We start from the raw sequence: 20,937 nt of genomic DNA, 5'->3' as shown, positions 1-20,937 counted from the left end.
TTAGGTCATCAACCTCGACTCCTTCTGTGCAATGGGTCACTGATTTTAAATGCATTTGTTTGACATGTTTATTCTACTATGAGGTTAGGACATATGTCAGTACACTATTATTTCCACTATAGAGCCCTGCATGCTTTTATTGATTGTCTCCAAACAAAGGATTTGAACCGGTGAAGGACAAGCGCAGTGCAGTCCATTCAATCAAATGTTGTCATCAACCTATTTGATCGTAGTACATTTGCTATGTGTGTGAGGCTAACTTTCGCGATAGATTGCAATCATGCTTTTGTTGAATGCATTATAATAGCCCGCCATATTTACGGGATGATACGTCATATGCACAACCTCTATTATAGACCCTATATCAAATACATCAACCAGAACGGTATAATTATTGAAATGGCACACGTGTAGATATATTCCAGTATTTCTGACTGACAAGTAAATCACCTGTTTTAGTGCACCAATCTTTGGGGGGAATATTTTAGGAAAATAATGACCAGTACCCCCCCACACACACACCACGTCACGGGACATATGCATTTAACAATTTTAAATTAACATTAATACATTAGAAGTGGATACGTAATCATCGAATTCTTCGTGGCTCAGTGGTTATGTCGCCGACTTGTAATCTATAGCTTAGTGGAATCACGGAGTTCGAATCCGTCTGATGAATTTTGTTATGATTATATTTTTATCTCTTCTGATCCTACCTATTATTTTAGGGCTAATACTTAAACTTCACGCTATTTCGTCATCATTAAAATATATTTTAATTTTTTCGTGTACTATCTTCCAAAGCATTAATTGGCAAACATCCTTCCCCGCCCCACTATTGCAATGTTGATTTGGACAAAATCGTCATCATTTCTACATTTCAGTCTCCCAACATTGAGAGATGGGGGGGAGGAGAGTCTAAATTGAATGTGCATGCATTTGTCTACATAAGGTCTGCATTTTTACATTTCAGTCTCCCAGCATTGAAAGATGGGGGGTGGGGAAGGGGAGAGTCTAAATTGAATGTGCATGCATTTTTCTACATAAGGTCTGCATTTTGGCTTCATATTTGAAGGGGTGTGAACTTTTTTTGGACACGCCTCTATTATAATGATACCCACACAGTTATCTCTCTGTACACAGATTATATTTTGATTGCAGTGACTGTTTCCTTTGTTAGCACATGTCAGTCATCTATGGTTACTGGACCATGTAAACCTGCCAAAAACGAGCCAAACTGCTGGCCCTATGTAAAATGCACGAAGTCAATTTCAAGTTTGTATTGTTAAAGTATGTACACAAGGATTTTGGGAGTGGCTTAGGGCAGTACAATAAAATTATGGTACCTGAAAAAATGAAGAAAAAAACACACCATATTGCTATCATTTTTGTTTCAAATTTTGTGTCAAGATGTAACATTTCGTACGAGAGGAGAGGAAAAGTAATAATGATTAAACAAAATAGAACAACAGAGGACTCGAACTCATGACCTATGGTTTACAAGTCAAATTCTCTACCGCTGCAACACGAGAACTATGTTATGAAAATAAACTTTGAATTTGGATTCATGCAATCCCACCACGGTCGACTCAGTTAAAATAAAACAAATTATATCAATTTCTTTTAATATTATTTGTGTCGATCGTTAGGTCATCAACCTCGACTCCTTCTGTGCAATGGGTCACTGATTTTAAATGCATTTGTTTGACATGTTTATTCTACTATGAGGTTAGGACATATGTCAGTACACTATTATTTCCACTATAGAGCCCTGCATGCTTTTATTGATTGTCTCCAAACAAAGGATTTGAACCGGTGAAGGACAAGCGCAGTGCAGTCCATTCAATCAAATGTTGTCATCAACCTATTTGATCGTAGTACATTTGCTATGTGTGTGAGGCTAACTTTCGCGATAGATTGCAATCATGCTTTTGTTGAATGCATTATAATAGCCCGCCATATTTACGGGATGATACGTCATATGCACAACCTCTATTATAGACCCTATCAAATACATCAACCAGAACGGTATAATTATTGAAATGGCACACGTGTAGATATATTCCAGTATTTCTGACTGACAAGTAAATCACCTGTTTTAGTGCACCAATCTTTGGGGGAATATTTTAGGAAAATAATGACCAGTACCCCCCCCACACACACACCACGTCACGGGACATATGCATTTAACAATTTTAAATTAACATTAATACATTAGAAGTGGATACGTAATCATCGAATTCTTCGTGGCTCAGTGGTTATGTCGCCGACTTGTAATCTATAGCTTAGTGGAATCACGGAGTTCGAATCCGTCTGATGAATTTTGTTATGATTATATTTTTTATCTCTTCTGATCCTACCTATTATTTTAGGGCTAATACTTAAACTTCACGCTATTTCGTCATCATTAAAATATATTTTAATTTTTTCGTGTACTATCTTCCAAAGCATTAATTGGCAAACATCCTTCCCCGCCCCCTATTGCAATGTTGATTTGGACAAAATCGTCATCATTTCTACATTTCAGTCTCCCAACATTGAGAGATGGGGGGAGGAGAGTCTAAATTGAATGTGCATGCATTTGTCTACATAAGGTCTGCATTTTTACATTTCAGTCTCCCAGCATTGAAAGATGGGGGTGGGGAAGGGAGAGTCTAAATTGAATGTGCATGCATTTTTCTACATAAGGTCTGCATTTTGGCTTCATATTTGAAGGGGTGTGGACTTTTTTTGGACACGCCTCTATTATAATGATACCCACACAGTTATCTCTCTGTACACAGATTATATTTTGATTGCAGTGACTGTTTCCTTTGTTAGCACATGTCAGTCATCTATGGTTACTGGACCATGTAAACCTGCCAAAAACGAGCCAAACTGCTGGCCCTATGTAAAATGCACGAAGTCAATTTCAAGTTTGTATTGTTAAAGTATGTACACAAGGATTTTGGGAGTGGCTTAGGGCAGTACAATAAAATTATGGTACCTGAAAAAAGGAAGAAAAAACACACCATATTGCTATCATTTTTGTTTCAAATTTTGTGTCAAGATGTAACATTTCGTACGAGAGGAGAGGAAAAGTAATAATGATTAAACAAAATAGAACAACAGAGGACTCGAACTCATGACCTATGGTTTACAAGTCAAATTCTCTACCGCTGCAACACGAGAACTATGTTATGAAAATAAACTTTGAATTTGGATTCATGCAATCCCACCACGGTCGACTCAGTTAAAATAAAACAAATTATATCAATTTCTTTTAATATTATTTGTGTCGATCGTTAGGTCATCAACCTCGACTCCTTCTGTGCAATGGGTCACTGATTTTAAATGCATTTGTTTGACATGTTTATTCTACTATGAGGTTAGGACATATGTCAGTACACTATTATTTCCACTATAGAGCCCTGCATGCTTTTATTGATTGTCTCCAAACAAAGGATTTGAACCGGTGAAGGACAAGCGCAGTGCAGTCCATTCAATCAAATGTTGTCATCAACCTATTTGATCGTAGTACATTTGCTATGTGTGTGAGGCTAACTTTCGCGATAGATTGCAATCATGCTTTTGTTGAATGCATTATAATAGCCCGCCATATTTACGGGATGATACGTCATATGCACAACCTCTATTATAGACCCTATCAAATACATCAACCAGAACGGTATAATTATTGAAATGGCACACGTGTAGATATATTCCAGTATTTCTGACTGACAAGTAAATCACCTGTTTTAGTGCACCAATCTTTGGGGGGAATATTTTAGGAAAATAATGACCAGTACCCCCCCCCCCCCACACACACACCACGTCACGGGACATATGCATTTAACAATTTTAAATTAACATTAATACATTAGAAGTGGATACGTAATCATCGAATTCTTCGTGGCTCAGTGGTTATGTCGCCGACTTGTAATCTATAGCTTAGTGGAATCACGGAGTTCGAATCCGTCTGATGAATTTTGTTATGATTATATTTTTTATCTCTTCTGATCCTACCTATTATTTTAGGGCTAATACTTAAACTTCACGCTATTTCGTCATCATTAAAATATATTTTAATTTTTTCGTGTACTATCTTCCAAAGCATTAATTGGCAAACATCCTTCCCCGCCCCCCTATTGCAATGTTGATTTGGACAAAATCGTCATCATTTCTACATTTCAGTCTCCCAACATTGAGAGATGGGGGGGGGGAGAGTCTAAATTGAATGTGCATGCATTTGTCTACATAAGGTCTGCATTTTTACATTTCAGTCTCCCAGCATTGAAAGATGGGGGGTGGGGAAGGGGAGAGTCTACATTGGCTGTGCATGCATTTTTCTACATAAGGTCTGCATTTTGGCTTCATATTTGAAGGGTGTGAACTTTTTTGGACACGCCTCTATTATAATGATACCCACACAGTTATCTCTCTGTACACAGATTATATTTTGATTGCAGTGACTGTTTCCTTTGTTAGCACATGTCAGTCATCTATGGTTACTGGACCATGTAAACCTGCCAAAAACGAGCCAAACTGCTGGCCCTATGTAAAATGCACGAAGTCAATTTCAAGTTTGTATTGTTAAAGTATGTACACAAGGATTTTGGGAGTGGCTTAGGGCAGTACAATAAAATTATGGTACCTGAAAAAATGAAGAAAAAAACACACCATATTGCTATCATTTTTGTTTCAAATTTTGTGTCAAGATGTAACATTTCGTACGAGAGGAGAGGAAAAGTAATAATGATTAAACAAAATAGAACAACAGAGGACTCGAACTCATGACCTATGGTTTACAAGTCAAATTCTCTACCGCTGCAACACGAGAACTATGTTATGAAAATAAACTTTGAATTTGGATTCATGCAATCCCACCACGGTCGACTCAGTTAAAATAAAACAAATTATATCAATTTCTTTTAATATTATTTGTGTCGATCGTTAGGTCATCAACCTCGACTCCTTCTGTGCAATGGGTCACTGATTTTAAATGCATTTGTTTGACATGTTTATTCTACTATGAGGTTAGGACATATGTCAGTACACTATTATTTCCACTATAGAGCCCTGCATGCTTTTATTGATTGTCTCCAAACAAAGGATTTGAACCGGTGAAGGACAAGCGCAGTGCAGTCCATTCAATCAAATGTTGTCATCAACCTATTTGATCGTAGTACATTTGCTATGTGTGTGAGGCTAACTTTCGCGATAGATTGCAATCATGCTTTTGTTGAATGCATTATAATAGCCCGCCATATTTACGGGATGATACGTCATATGCACAACCTCTATTATAGACCCTATCAAATACATCAACCAGAACGGTATAATTATTGAAATGGCACACGTGTAGATATATTCCAGTATTTCTGACTGACAAGTAAATCACCTGTTTTAGTGCACCAATCTTTGGGGGGAATATTTTAGGAAAATAATGACCAGTACCCCCCACACACACACCACGTCACGGGACATATGCATTTAACAATTTTAAATTAACATTAATACATTAGAAGTGGATACGTAATCATCGAATTCTTCGTGGCTCAGTGGTTATGTCGCCGACTTGTAATCTATAGCTTAGTGGAATCACGGAGTTCGAATCCGTCTGATGAATTTTGTTATGATTATATTTTGATCTCTTCTGATCCTACCTATTATTTTAGGGCTAATACTTAAACTTCACGCTATTTCGTCATCATTAAAATATATTTTAATTTTTTCGTGTACTATCTTCCAAAGCATTAATTGGCAAACATCCTTCCCCGCCCCCTATTGCAATGTTGATTTGGACAAAATCGTCATCATTTCTACATTTCAGTCTCCCAACATTGAGAGATGGGGGGAGGAGAGTCTAAATTGAATGTGCATGCATTTGTCTACATAAGGTCTGCATTTTTACATTTCAGTCTCCCAGCATTGAAAGATGGGGGGTGGGGAAGGGGAGAGTCTAAATTGAATGTGCATGCATTTTTCTACATAAGGTCTGCATTTTGGCTTCATATTTGAAGGGGTGTGAACTTTTTTTTGGACACGCCTCTATTATAATGATACCCACACAGTTATCTCTCTGTACACAGATTATATTTTGATTGCAGTGACTGTTTCCTTTGTTAGCACATGTCAGTCATCTATGGTTACTGGACCATGTAAACCTGCCAAAAACGAGCCAAACTGCTGGCCCTATGTAAAATGCACGAAGTCAATTTCAAGTTTGTATTGTTAAAGTATGTACACAAGGATTTTGGGAGTGGCTTAGGGCAGTACAATAAAATTATGGTAAAAAAAAAAATGAAGAAAAAAACACACCATATTGCTATCATTTTTGTTTCAAATTTTGTGTCAAGATGTAACATTTCGTACGAGAGGAGAGGAAAAGTAATAATGATTAAACAAAATAGAACAACAGAGGACTCGAACTCATGACCTATGGTTTACAAGTCAAATTCTCTACCGCTGCAACACGAGAACTATGTTATGAAAATAAACTTTGAATTTGGATTCATGCAATCCCACCACGGTCGACTCAGTTAAAATAAAACAAATTATATCAATTTCTTTTAATATTATTTGTGTCGATCGTTAGGTCATCAACCTCGACTCCTTCTGTGCAATGGGTCACTGATTTTAAATGCATTTGTTTGACATGTTTATTCTACTATGAGGTTAGGACATATGTCAGTACACTATTATTTCCACTATAGAGCCCTGCATGCTTTTATTGATTGTCTCCAAACAAAGGATTTGAACCGGTGAAGGACAAGCGCAGTGCAGTCCATTCAATCAAATGTTGTCATCAACCTATTTGATCGTAGTACATTTGCTATGTGTGTGAGGCTAACTTTCGCGATAGATTGCAATCATGCTTTTGTTGAATGTGCATTATAATAGCCCGCCATATTTACGGGATGATACGTCATATGCACAACCTCTATTATAGACCCTATCAAATACATCAACCAGAACGGTATAATTATTGAAATGGCACACGTGTAGATATATTCCAGTATTTCTGACTGACAAGTAAATCACCTGTTTTAGTGCACCAATCTTTGGGGGAATATTTTAGGAAAATAATGACCAGTACCCCCCCCCCCCCCACACACACACCACGTCACGGGACATATGCATTTAACAATTTTAAATTAACATTAATACATTAGAAGTGGATACGTAATCATCGAATTCTTCGTGGCTCAGTGGTTATGTCGCCGACTTGTAATCTATAGCTTAGTGGAATCACGGAGTTCGAATCCGTCTGATGAATTTTGTTATGATTATATTTTTTATCTCTTCTGATCCTACCTATTATTTTAGGGCTAATACTTAAACTTCACGCTATTTCGTCATCATTAAAATATATTTTAATTTTTTCGTGTACTATCTTCCAAAGCATTAATTGGCAAACATCCTTCCCCGCCCCCCTATTGCAATGTTGATTTGGACAAAATCGTCATCATTTCTACATTTCAGTCTCCCAACATTGAGAGATGGGGGAGGAGAGTCTAAATTGAATGTGCATGCATTTGTCTACATAAGGTCTGCATTTTTACATTTCAGTCTCCCAGCATTGAAAGATGGGGGGGGGAAGGGAGAGTCTAAATTGAATGTGCATGCATTTTTCTACATAAGGTCTGCATTTTGGCTTCATATTTGAAGGGGTGTGAACTTTTTTTTGGACACGCCTCTATTATAATGATACCCACACAGTTATCTCTCTGTACACAGATTATATTTTGATTGCAGTGACTGTTTCCTTTGTTAGCACATGTCAGTCATCTATGGTTACTGGACCATGTAAACCTGCCAAAAACGAGCCAAACTGCTGGCCCTATGTAAAATGCACGAAGTCAATTTCAAGTTTGTATTGTTAAAGTATGTACACAAGGATTTTGGGAGTGGCTTAGGGCAGTACAATAAAATTATGGTACCTGAAAAAATGAAGAAAAAAACACACCATATTGCTATCATTTTTGTTTCAAATTTTGTGTCAAGATGTAACATTTCGTACGAGAGGAGAGGAAAAGTAATAATGATTAAACAAAATAGAACAACAGAGGACTCGAACTCATGACCTATGGTTTACAAGTCAAATTCTCTACCGCTGCAACACGAGAACTATGTTATGAAAATAAACTTTGAATTTGGATTCATGCAATCCCACCACGGTCGACTCAGTTAAAATAAAACAAATTATATCAATTTCTTTTAATATTATTTGTGTCGATCGTTAGGTCATCAACCTCGACTCCTTCTGTGCAATGGGTCACTGATTTTAAATGCATTTGTTTGACATGTTTATTCTACTATGAGGTTAGGACATATGTCAGTACACTATTATTTCCACTATAGAGCCCTGCATGCTTTTATTGATTGTCTCCAAACAAAGGATTTGAACCGGTGAAGGACAAGCGCAGTGCAGTCCATTCAATCAAATGTTGTCATCAACCTATTTGATCGTAGTACATTTGCTATGTGTGTGAGGCTAACTTTCGCGATAGATTGCAATCATGCTTTTGTTGAATGCATTATAATAGCCCGCCATATTTACGGGATGATACGTCATATGCACAACCTCTATTATAGACCCTATCAAATACATCAACCAGAACGGTATAATTATTGAAATGGCACACGTGTAGATATATTCCAGTATTTCTGACTGACAAGTAAATCACCTGTTTTAGTGCACCAATCTTTGGGGGGAATATTTTAGGAAAATAATGACCAGTCCCCCCCCCCCCCCCACACACACACCACGTCACGGGACATATGCATTTAACAATTTTAAATTAACATTAATACATTAGAAGTGGATACGTAATCATCGAATTCTTCGTGGCTCAGTGGTTATGTCGCCGACTTGTAATCTATAGCTTAGTGGAATCACGGAGTTCGAATCCGTCTGATGAATTTTGTTATGATTATATTTTTTATCTCTTCTGATCCTACCTATTATTTTAGGGCTAATACTTAAACTTCACGCTATTTCGTCATCATTAAAATATATTTTAATTTTTTCGTGTACTATCTTCCAAAGCATTAATTGGCAAACATCCTTCCCGGCCCCCCTATTGCAATGTTGATTTGGACAAGATCGTCATCATTTCTACATTTCAGTCTCCCAACATTGAGAGATGGGGGGGAGGAGAGTCTAAATTGAATGTGCATGCATTTGTCTACATAAGGTCTGCATTTTTACATTTCAGTCTCCCAGCATTGAAAGATGGGGGGTGGGGATGGGGAGAGTCTAAATTGAATGTGCATGCATTTTTCTACATAAGGTCTGCATTTTGGCTTCATATTTGAAGGGGTGTGAACTTTTTTGGACACGCCTCTATTATAATGATACCCACACAGTTATCTCTCTGTACACAGATTATATTTTGATTGCAGTGACTGTTTCCTTTGTTAGCACATGTCAGTCATCTATGGTTACTGGACCATGTAAACCTGCCAAAAACGAGCCAAACTGCTGGCCCTATGTAAAATGCACGAAGTCAATTTCAAGTTTGTATTGTTAAAGTATGTACACAAGGATTTTGGGAGTGGCTTAGGGCAGTACAATAAAATTATGGTAAAAAAAAAATGAAGAAAAAAACACACCATATTGCTATCATTTTTGTTTCAAATTTTGTGTCAAGATGTAACATTTCGTACGAGAGGAGAGGAAAAGTAATAATGATTAAACAAAATAGAACAACAGAGGACTCGAACTCATGACCTATGGTTTACAAGTCAAATTCTCTACCGCTGCAACACGAGAACTATGTTATGAAAATAAACTTTGAATTTGGATTCATGCAATCCCACCACGGTCGACTCAGTTAAAATAAAACAAATTATATCAATTTCTTTTAATATTATTTGTGTCGATCGTTAGGTCATCAACCTCGACTCCTTCTGTGCAATGGGTCACTGATTTTAAATGCATTTGTTTGACATGTTTATTCTACTATGAGGTTAGGACATATGTCAGTACACTATTATTTCCACTATAGAGCCCTGCATGCTTTTATTGATTGTCTCCAAACAAAGGATTTGAACCGGTGAAGGACAAGCGCAGTGCAGTCCATTCAATCAAATGTTGTCATCAACCTATTTGATCGTAGTACATTTGCTATGTGTGTGAGGCTAACTTTCGCGATAGATTGCAATCATGCTTTTGTTGAATGCATTATAATAGCCCGCCATATTTACGGGATGATACGTCATATGCACAACCTCTATTATAGACCCTATCAAATACATCAACCAGAACGGTATAATTATTGAAATGGCACACGTGTAGATATATTCCAGTATTTCTGACTGACAAGTAAATCACCTGTTTTAGTGCACCAATCTTTGGGGGGAATATTTTAGGAAAATAATGACCAGTACCCCCCACACACACACACCACGTCACGGGACATATGCATTTAACAATTTTAAATTAACATTAATACATTAGAAGTGGATACGTAATCATCGAATTCTTCGTGGCTCAGTGGTTATGTCGCCGACTTGTAATCTATAGCTTAGTGGAATCACGGAGTTCGAATCCGTCTGATGAATTTTGTTATGATTATATTTTTTATCTCTTCTGATCCTACCTATTATTTTAGGGCTAATACTTAAACTTCACGCTATTTCGTCATCATTAAAATATATTTTAATTTTTTCGTGTACTATCTTCCAAAGCATTAATTGGCAAACATCCTTCCCCGCCCCCCTATGGCAATGTTGATTTGGACAAAATCGTCATCATTTCTACATTTCAGTCTCCCAACATTGAGAGATGGGGGGGGGGGGAGGGGAGAGTCTAAATTGAATGTGCATGCATTTGTCTACATAAGGTCTGCATTTTTACATTTCAGTCTCCCAGCATTGAAAGATGGGGGGTGGGGAAGGGGAGAGTCTAAATTGAATGTGCATGCATTTTTCTACATAAGGTCTGCATTTTGGCTTCATATTTGAAGGGGTGTGAACTTTTTTTTGGACACGCCTCTATTATAATGATACCCACACAGTTATCTCTCTGTACACAGATTATATTTTGATTGCAGTGACTGTTTCCTTTGTTAGCACATGTCAGTCATCTATGGTTACTGGACCATGTAAACCTGCCAAAAACGAGCCAAACTGCTGGCCCTATGTAAAATGCACGAAGTCAATTTCAAGTTTGTATTGTTAAAGTATGTACACAAGGATTTTGGGAGTGGCTTAGGGCAGTACAATAAAATTATGGTACCTGAAAAAATGAAGAAAAAAAACACACCATATTGCTATCATTTTTGTTTCAAATTTTGTGTCAAGATGTAACATTTCGTACGAGAGGAGAGGAAAAGTAATAATGATTAAACAAAATAGAACAACAGAGGACTCGAACTCATGACCTATGGTTTACAAGTCAAATTCTCTACCGCTGCAACACGAGAACTATGTTATGAAAATAAACTTTGAATTTGGATTCATGCAATCCCACCACGGTCGACTCAGTTAAAATAAAACAAATTATATCAATTTCTTTTAATATTATTTGTGTCGATCGTTAGGTCATCAACCTCGACTCCTTCTGTGCAATGGGTCACTGATTTTAAATGCATTTGTTTGACATGTTTATTCTACTATGAGGTTAGGACATATGTCAGTACACTATTATTTCCACTATAGAGCCCTGCATGCTTTTATTGATTGTCTCCAAACAAAGGATTTGAACCGGTGAAGGACAAGCGCAGTGCAGTCCATTCAATCAAATGTTGTCATCAACCTATTTGATCGTAGTACATTTGCTATGTGTGTGAGGCTAACTTTCGCGATAGATTGCAATCATGCTTTTGTTGAATGCATTATAATAGCCCGCCATATTTACGGGATGATACGTCATATGCACAACCTCTATTATAGACCCTATCAAATACATCAACCAGAACGGTATAATTATTGAAATGGCACACGTGTAGATATATTCCAGTATTTCTGACTGACAAGTAAATCACCTGTTTTAGTGCACCAATCTTTGGGGGGAATATTTTAGGAAAATAATGACCAGTACCCCCCCCCACACACACCACGTCACGGGACATATGCATTTAACAATTTTAAATTAACATTAATACATTAGAAGTGGATACGTAATCATCGAATTCTTCGTGGCTCAGTGGTTATGTCGCCGACTTGTAATCTATAGCTTAGTGGAATCACGGAGTTCGAATCCGTCTGATGAATTTTGTTATGATTATATTTTTATCTCTTCTGATCCTACCTATTATTTTAGGGCTAATACTTAAACTTCACGCTATTTCGTCATCATTAAAATATATTTTAATTTTTTCGTGTACTATCTTCCAAAGCATTAATTGGCAAACATCCTTCCCCGCCCCCCTATTGCAATGTTGATTTGGACAAAATCGTCATCATTTCTACATTTCAGTCTCCCAACATTGAGAGAGGGGGGGGGGGGGGGGGAAGAGGAGAGTCTAAATTGAATGTGCATGCATTTGTCTACATAAGGTCTGCATTTTTACATTTCAGTCTCCCAGCATTGAAAGATGGGGGGTGGGGATGGGGAGAGTCTAAATTGAATGTGCATGCATTTTTCTACATAAGGTCTGCATTTTGGCTTCATATTTGAAGGGTGTGAACTTTTTTTGGACACGCCTCTATTATAATGATACCCACACAGTTATCTCTCTGTACACAGATTATATTTTGATTGCAGTGACTGTTTCCTTTGTTAGCACATGTCAGTCATCTATGGTTACTGGACCATGTAAACCTGCCAAAAACGAGCCAAACTGCTGGCCCTATGTAAAATGCACGAAGTCAATTTCAAGTTTGTATTGTTAAAGTATGTACACAAGGATTTTGGGAGTGGCTTAGGGCAGTACAATAAAATTATGGTACCTGAAAAAAAAAAAAAAAAAACACACCATATTGCTATCATTTTTGTTTCAAATTTTGTGTCAAGATGTAACATTTCGTACGAGAGGAGAGGAAAAGTAATAATGATTAAACAAAATAGAACAACAGAGGACTCGAACTCATGACCTATGGTTTACAAGTCAAATTCTCTACCGCTGCAACACGAGAACTATGTTATGAAAATAAACTTTGAATTTGGATTCATGCAATCCCACCACGGTCGACTCAGTTAAAATAAAACAAATTATATCAATTTCTTTTAATATTATTTGTGTCGATCGTTAGGTCATCAACCTCGACTCCTTCTGTGCAATGGGTCACTGATTTTAAATGCATTTGTTTGACATGTTTATTCTACTATGAGGTTAGGACATATGTCAGTACACTATTATTTCCACTATAGAGCCCTGCATGCTTTTATTGATTGTCTCCAAACAAAGGATTTGAACCGGTGAAGGACAAGCGCAGTGCAGTCCATTCAATCAAATGTTGTCATCAACCTATTTGATCGTAGTACATTTGCTATGTGTGTGAGGCTAACTTTCGCGATAGATTGCAATCATGCTTTTGTTGAATGCATTATAATAGCCCGCCATATTTACGGGATGATACGTCATATGCACAACCTCTATTATAGACCCTATCAAATACATCAACCAGAACGGTATAATTATTGAAATGGCACACGTGTAGATATATTCCAGTATTTCTGACTGACAAGTAAATCACCTGTTTTAGTGCACCAATCTTTGGGGGGAATATTTTAGGAAAATAATGACCAGTACCCCCCCCCCCCCCCACACACACACACCACGTCACGGGACATATGCATTTAACAATTTTAAATTAACATTAATACATTAGAAGTGGATACGTAATCATCGAATTCTTCGTGGCTCAGTGGTTATGTCGCCGACTTGTAATCTATAGCTTAGTGGAATCACGGAGTTCGAATCCGTCTGATGAATTTTGTTATGATTATATTTTTTATCTCTTCTGATCCTACCTATTATTTTAGGGCTAATACTTAAACTTCACGCTATTTCGTCATCATTAAAATATATTTTAATTTTTTCGTGTACTATCTTCCAAAGCATTAATTGGCAAACATCCTTCCCCGCCCCCATATTGCAATGTTGATTTGGACAAAATCGTCATCATTTCTACATTTCAGTCTCCCAACATTGAGAGATGGGGGGGAGGAGAGTCTAAATTGAATGTGCATGCATTTGTCTACATAAGGTCTGCATTTTTACATTTCAGTCTCCCAGCATTGAAAGCTGGGGGTGGGGAAGGGGAGAGTCTAAATTGAATGTGCATGCATTTTTCTACATAAGGTCTGCATTTTGGCTTCATATTTGAAGGGGTGTGAACTTTTTTGGACACGCCTCTATTATAATGATACCCACACAGTTATCTCTCTGTACACAGATTATATTTTGATTGCAGTGACTGTTTCCTTTGTTAGCACATGTCAGTCATCTATGGTTACTGGACCATGTAAACCTGCCAAAAACGAGCCAAACTGCTGGCCCTATGTAAAATGCACGAAGTCAATTTCAAGTTTGTATTGTTAAAGTATGTACACAAGGATTTTGGGAGTGGCTTAGGGCAGTACAATAAAATTATGGTACCTGAAAAAATGAAGAAAAAAACACACCATATTGCTATCATTTTTGTTTCAAATTTTGTGTCAAGATGTAACATTTCGTACGAGAGGAGAGGAAAAGTAATAATGATTAAACAAAATAGAACAACAGAGGACTCGAACTCATGACCTATGGTTTACAAGTCAAATTCTCTACCGCTGCAACACGAGAACTATGTTATGAAAATAAACTTTGAATTTGGATTCATGCAATCCCACCACGGTCGACTCAGTTAAAATAAAACAAATTATATCAATTTCTTTTAATATTATTTGTGTCGATCGTTAGGTCATCAACCTCGACTCCTTCTGTGCAATGGGTCACTGATTTTAAATGCATTTGTTTGACATGTTTATTCTACTATGAGGTTAGGACATATGTCAGTACACTATTATTTCCACTATAGAGCCCTGCATGCTTTTATTGATTGTCTCCAAACAAAGGATTTGAACCGGTGAAGGACAAGCGCAGTGCAGTCCATTCAATCAAATGTTGTCATCAACCTATTTGATCGTAGTACATTTGCTATGTGTGTGAGGCTAACTTTCGCGATAGATTGCAATCATGCTTTTGTTGAATGCATTATAATAGCCCGCCATATTTACGGGATGATACGTCATATGCACAACCTCTATTATAGACCCTATCAAATACATCAACCAGAACGGTATAATTATTGAAATGGCACACGTGTAGATATATTCCAGTATTTCTGACTGACAAGTAAATCACCTGTTTTAGTGCACCAATCTTTGGGGGGAATATTTTAGGAAAATAATGACCAGTACCCCCCACACACACCACGTCACGGGACATATGCATTTAACAATTTTAAATTAACATTAATACATTAGAAGTGGATACGTAATCATCGAATTCTTCGTGGCTCAGTGGTTATGTCGCCGACTTGTAATCTATAGCTTAGTGGAATCACGGAGTTCGAATCCGTCTGATGAATTTTGTTATGATTATATTTTTTATCTCTTCTGATCCTACCTATTATTTTAGGGCTAATACTTAAACTTCACGCTATTTCGTCATCATTAAAATATATTTTAATTTTTTCGTGTACTATCTTCCAAAGCATTAATTGGCAAACATCCTTCCCCGCCCCCTATTGCAATGTTGATTTGGACAAAATCGTCATCATTTCTACATTTCAGTCTCCCAACATTGAGAGATGGGGGGGAGGGAGAGTCTAAATTGAATGTGCATGCATTTGTCTACATAAGGTCTGCATTTTTACATTTCAGTCTCCCAGCATTGAAAGATGGGGGGTGGGGAAGGGGAGAGTCTAAATTGAATGTGCATGCATTTTTCTACATAAGGTCTGCATTTTGGCTTCATATTTGAAGGGGGGTGAACTGTTGTTTGGACACGCCTGTATTATAGTGGTACGCACACAGTTATCTCTCTGTACACAGATTATATTTTGATTGCAGTGACTGTTTCCTTTGTTAGCACATGTCAGTCATCTATGGTTACTGGACCATGTAAACCTGCCAAAAACGAGCCAAACTGCTGGCCCTATGTAAAATGCACGAAGTCAATTTCAAGTTTGTATTGTTAAAGTATGTACACAAGGATTTTGGGAGTGGCTTAGGGCAGTACAATAAAATTATGGTACCTGAAAAAATGAAGAAAAAAACACACCATATTGCTATCATTTTTGTTTCAAATTTTGTGTCAAGATGTAACATTTCGTACGAGAGGAGAGGAAAAGTAATAATGATTAAACAAAATAGAACAACAGAGGACTCGAACTCATGACCTATGGTTTACAAGTCAAATTCTCTACCGCTGCAACACGAGAACTATGTTATGAAAATAAACTTTGAATTTGGATTCATGCAATCCCACCACGGTCGACTCAGTTAAAATAAAACAAATTATATCAATTTCTTTTAATATTATTTGTGTCGATCGTTAGGTCATCAACCTCGACTCCTTCTGTGCAATGGGTCACTGATTTTAAATGCATTTGTTTGACATGTTTATTCTACTATGAGGTTAGGACATATGTCAGTACACTATTATTTCCACTATAGAGCCCTGCATGCTTTTATTGATTGTCTCCAAACAAAGGATTTGAACCGGTGAAGGACAAGCGCAGTGCAGTCCATTCAATCAAATGTTGTCATCAACCTATTTGATCGTAGTACATTTGCTATGTGTGTGAGGCTAACTTTCGCGATAGATTGCAATCATGCTTTTGTTGAATGCATTATAATAGCCCGCCATATTTACGGGATGATACGTCATATGCACAACCTCTATTATAGACCCTATCAAATACATCAACCAGAACGGTATAATTATTGAAATGGCACACGTGTAGATATATTCCAGTATTTCTGACTGACAAGTAAATCACCTGTTTTAGTGCACCAATCTTTGGGGGGAATATTTTAGGAAAATAATGACCAGTACCCCCCCACACACACACCACGTCACGGGACATATGCATTTAACAATTTTAAATTAACATTAATACATTAGAAGTGGATACGTAATCATCGAATTCTTCGTGGCTCAGTGGTTATGTCGCCGACTTGTAATCTATAGCTTAGTGGAATCACGGAGTTCGAATCCGTCTGATGAATTTTGTTATGATTATATTTTTTATCTCTTCTGATCCTACCTATTATTTTAGGGCTAATACTTAAACTTCACGCTATTTCGTCATCATTAAAATATATTTTAATTTTTTCGTGTACTATCTTCCAAAGCATTAATTGGCAAACATCCTTCCCCGCCCCCTATTGCAATGTTGATTTGGACAAAATCGTCATCATTTCTACATTTCAGTCTCCCAACATTGAGAGAGGGGGGGGGGGGGGGAGGGGAGAGTCTAAATTGAATGTGCATGCATTTGTCTACATAAGGTCTGCATTTTTACATTTCAGTCTCCCAGCATTGAAAGATGGGGGGGGGGATGGGGAGAGTCTAAATTGAATGTGCATGCATTTTTCTACATAAGGTCTGCATTTTGGCTTCATATTTGAAGGGTGTGAACTTTTTTTGGACACGCCTCTATTATAATGATACCCACACAGTTATCTCTCTGTACACAGATTATATTTTGATTGCAGTGACTGTTTCCTTTGTTAGCACATGTCAGTCATCTATGGTTACTGGACCATGTAAACCTGCCAAAAACGAGCCAAACTGCTGGCCCTATGTAAAATGCACGAAGTCAATTTCAAGTTTGTATTGTTAAAGTATGTACACAAGGATTTTGGGAGTGGCTTAGGGCAGTACAATAAAATTATGGTACCTGAAAAAATGAAGAAAAAAACACACCATATTGCTATCATTTTTGTTTCAAATTTTGTGTCAAGATGTAACATTTCGTACGAGAGGAGAGGAAAAGTAATAATGATTAAACAAAATAGAACAACAGAGGACTCGAACTCATGACCTATGGTTTACAAGTCAAATTCTCTACCGCTGCAACACGAGAACTATGTTATGAAAATAAACTTTGAATTTGGATTCATGCAATCCCACCACGGTCGACTCAGTTAAAATAAAACAAATTATATCAATTTCTTTTAATATTATTTGTGTCGATCGTTAGGTCATCAACCTCGACTCCTTCTGTGCAATGGGTCACTGATTTTAAATGCATTTGTTTGACATGTTTATTCTACTATGAGGTTAGGACATATGTCAGTACACTATTATTTCCACTATAGAGCCCTGCATGCTTTTATTGATTGTCTCCAAACAAAGGATTTGAACCGGTGAAGGACAAGCGCAGTGCAGTCCATTCAATCAAATGTTGTCATCAACCTATTTGATCGTAGTACATTTGCTATGTGTGTGAGGCTAACTTTCGCGATAGATTGCAATCATGCTTTTGTTGAATGCATTATAATAGCCCGCCATATTTACGGGATGATACGTCATATGCACAACCTCTATTATAGACCCTATCAAATACATCAACCAGAACGGTATAATTATTGAAATGGCACACGTGTAGATATATTCCAGTATTTCTGACTGACAAGTAAATCACCTGTTTTAGTGCACCAATCTTTGGGGGGAATATTTTAGGAAAATAATGACCAGTACCCCCCACACACACACCACGTCACGGGACATATGCATTTAACAATTTTAAATTAACATTAATACATTAGAAGTGGATACGTAATCATCGAATTCTTCGTGGCTCAGTGGTTATGTCGCCGACTTGTAATCTATAGCTTAGTGGAATCACGGAGTTCGAATCCGTCTGATGAATTTTGTTATGATTATATTTTTATCTCTTCTGATCCTACCTATTATTTTAGGGCTAATACTTAAACTTCACGCTATTTCGTCATCATTAAAATATATTTTAATTTTTTCGTGTAATATCTTCCAAAGCATTAATTGGCAAACATCCTTCCCCGCCCCCTATTGCAATGTTGATTTGGACAAAATCGTCATCATTTCTACATTTCAGTCTTCCAACATTGAGAGATGGGGGGGGAGGAGAGTCTAAATTGAATGTGCATGCATTTGTCTACATAAGGTCTGCATTTTTACATTTCAGTCTCCCAGCATTGAAAGATGGGGGGTGGGGAAGGGGAGAGTCTAAATTGAATGTGCATGCATTTTTCTACATAAGGTCTGCATTTTGGCTTCATATTTGAAGGGGTGTGAACTTTTTTTGGACACGCCTCTATTATAATGATACCCACACAGTTATCTCTCTGTACACAGATTATATTTTGATTGCAGTGACTGTTTCCTTTGTTAGCACATGTCAGTCATCTATGGTTACTGGACCATGTAAACCTGCCAAAAACGAGCCAAACTGCTGGCCCTATGTAAAATGCACGAAGTCAATTTCAAGTTTGTATTGTTAAAGTATGTACACAAGGATTTTGGGAGTGGCTTAGGGCAGTACAATAAAATTATGGTACCTGAAAATGAAGAAAAAAAACACACCATATTGCTATCATTTTTGTTTCAAATTTTGTGTCAAGATGTAACATTTCGTACGAGAGGAGAGGAAAAGTAATAATGATTAAACAAAATAGAACAACAGAGGACTCGAACTCATGACCTATGGTTTACAAGTCAAATTCTCTACCGCTGCAACACGAGAACTATGTTATGAAAATAAACTTTGAATTTGGATTCATGCAATCCCACCACGGTCGACTCAGTTAAAATAAAACAAATTATATCAATTTCTTTTAATATTATTTGTGTCGATCGTTAGGTCATCAACCTCGACTCCTTCTGTGCAATGGGTCACTGATTTTAAATGCATTTGTTTGACATGTTTATTCTACTATGAGGTTAGGACATATGTCAGTACACTATTATTTCCACTATAGAGCCCTGCATGCTTTTATTGATTGTCTCCAAACAAAGGATTTGAACCGGTGAAGGACAAGCGCAGTGCAGTCCATTCAATCAAATGTTGTCATCAACCTATTTGATCGTAGTACATTTGCTATGTGTGTGAGGCTAACTTTCGCGATAGATTGCAATCATGCTTTTGTTGAATGCATTATAATAGCCCGCCATATTTACGGGATGATACGTCATATGCACAACCTCTATTATAGACCCTATCAAATACATCAACCAGAACGGTATAATTATTGAAATGGCACACGTGTAGATATATTCCAGTATTTCTGACTGACAAGTAAATCACCTGTTTTAGTGCACCAATCTTTGGGGGGAATATTTTAGGAAAATAATGACCAGTACCCCCCCACACACACCACGTCACGGGACATATGCATTTAACAATTTTAAATTAACATTAATACATTAGAAGTGGATACGTAATCATCGAATTCTTCGTGGCTCAGTGGTTATGTCGCCGACTTGTAATCTATAGCTTAGTGGAATCACGGAGTTCGAATCCGTCTGATGAATTTTGTTATGATTATATTTTTATCTCTTCTGATCCTACCTATTATTTTAGGGCTAATACTTAAACTTCACGCTATTTCGTCATCATTAAAATATATTTTAATTTTTTCGTGTACTATCTTCCAAAGCATTAATTGGCAAACATCCTTCCCCGCCCCCCTATTGCAATGTTGATTTGGACAAAATCGTCATCATTTCTACATTTCAGTCTCCCAACATTGAGAGATGGGGGGGGGAGAGTCTAAATTGAATGTGCATGCATTTGTCTACATAAGGTCTGCATTTTTACATTTCAGTCTCCCAGCATTGAAAGATGGGGGTGGGGAAGGGAGAGTCTAAATTGAATGTGCATGCATTTTTCTACATAAGGTCTGCATTTTGGCTTCATATTTGAAGGGGTGTGAACTTTTTTTGGACACGCCTCTATTATAATGATACCACACAGTTATCTCTCTGTACACTTGTTAGCACATGTCAGTCATCTATGGTTACTGGACCATGT

This window comes from Amphiura filiformis, chromosome 7, assembly GCF_039555335.1.
Source record: "Amphiura filiformis chromosome 7, Afil_fr2py, whole genome shotgun sequence".
NCBI classification, from domain to species: Eukaryota; Metazoa; Echinodermata; class Ophiuroidea; order Amphilepidida; family Amphiuridae; genus Amphiura; species Amphiura filiformis.
This window is presented reverse-complemented; position numbering follows the sequence as displayed.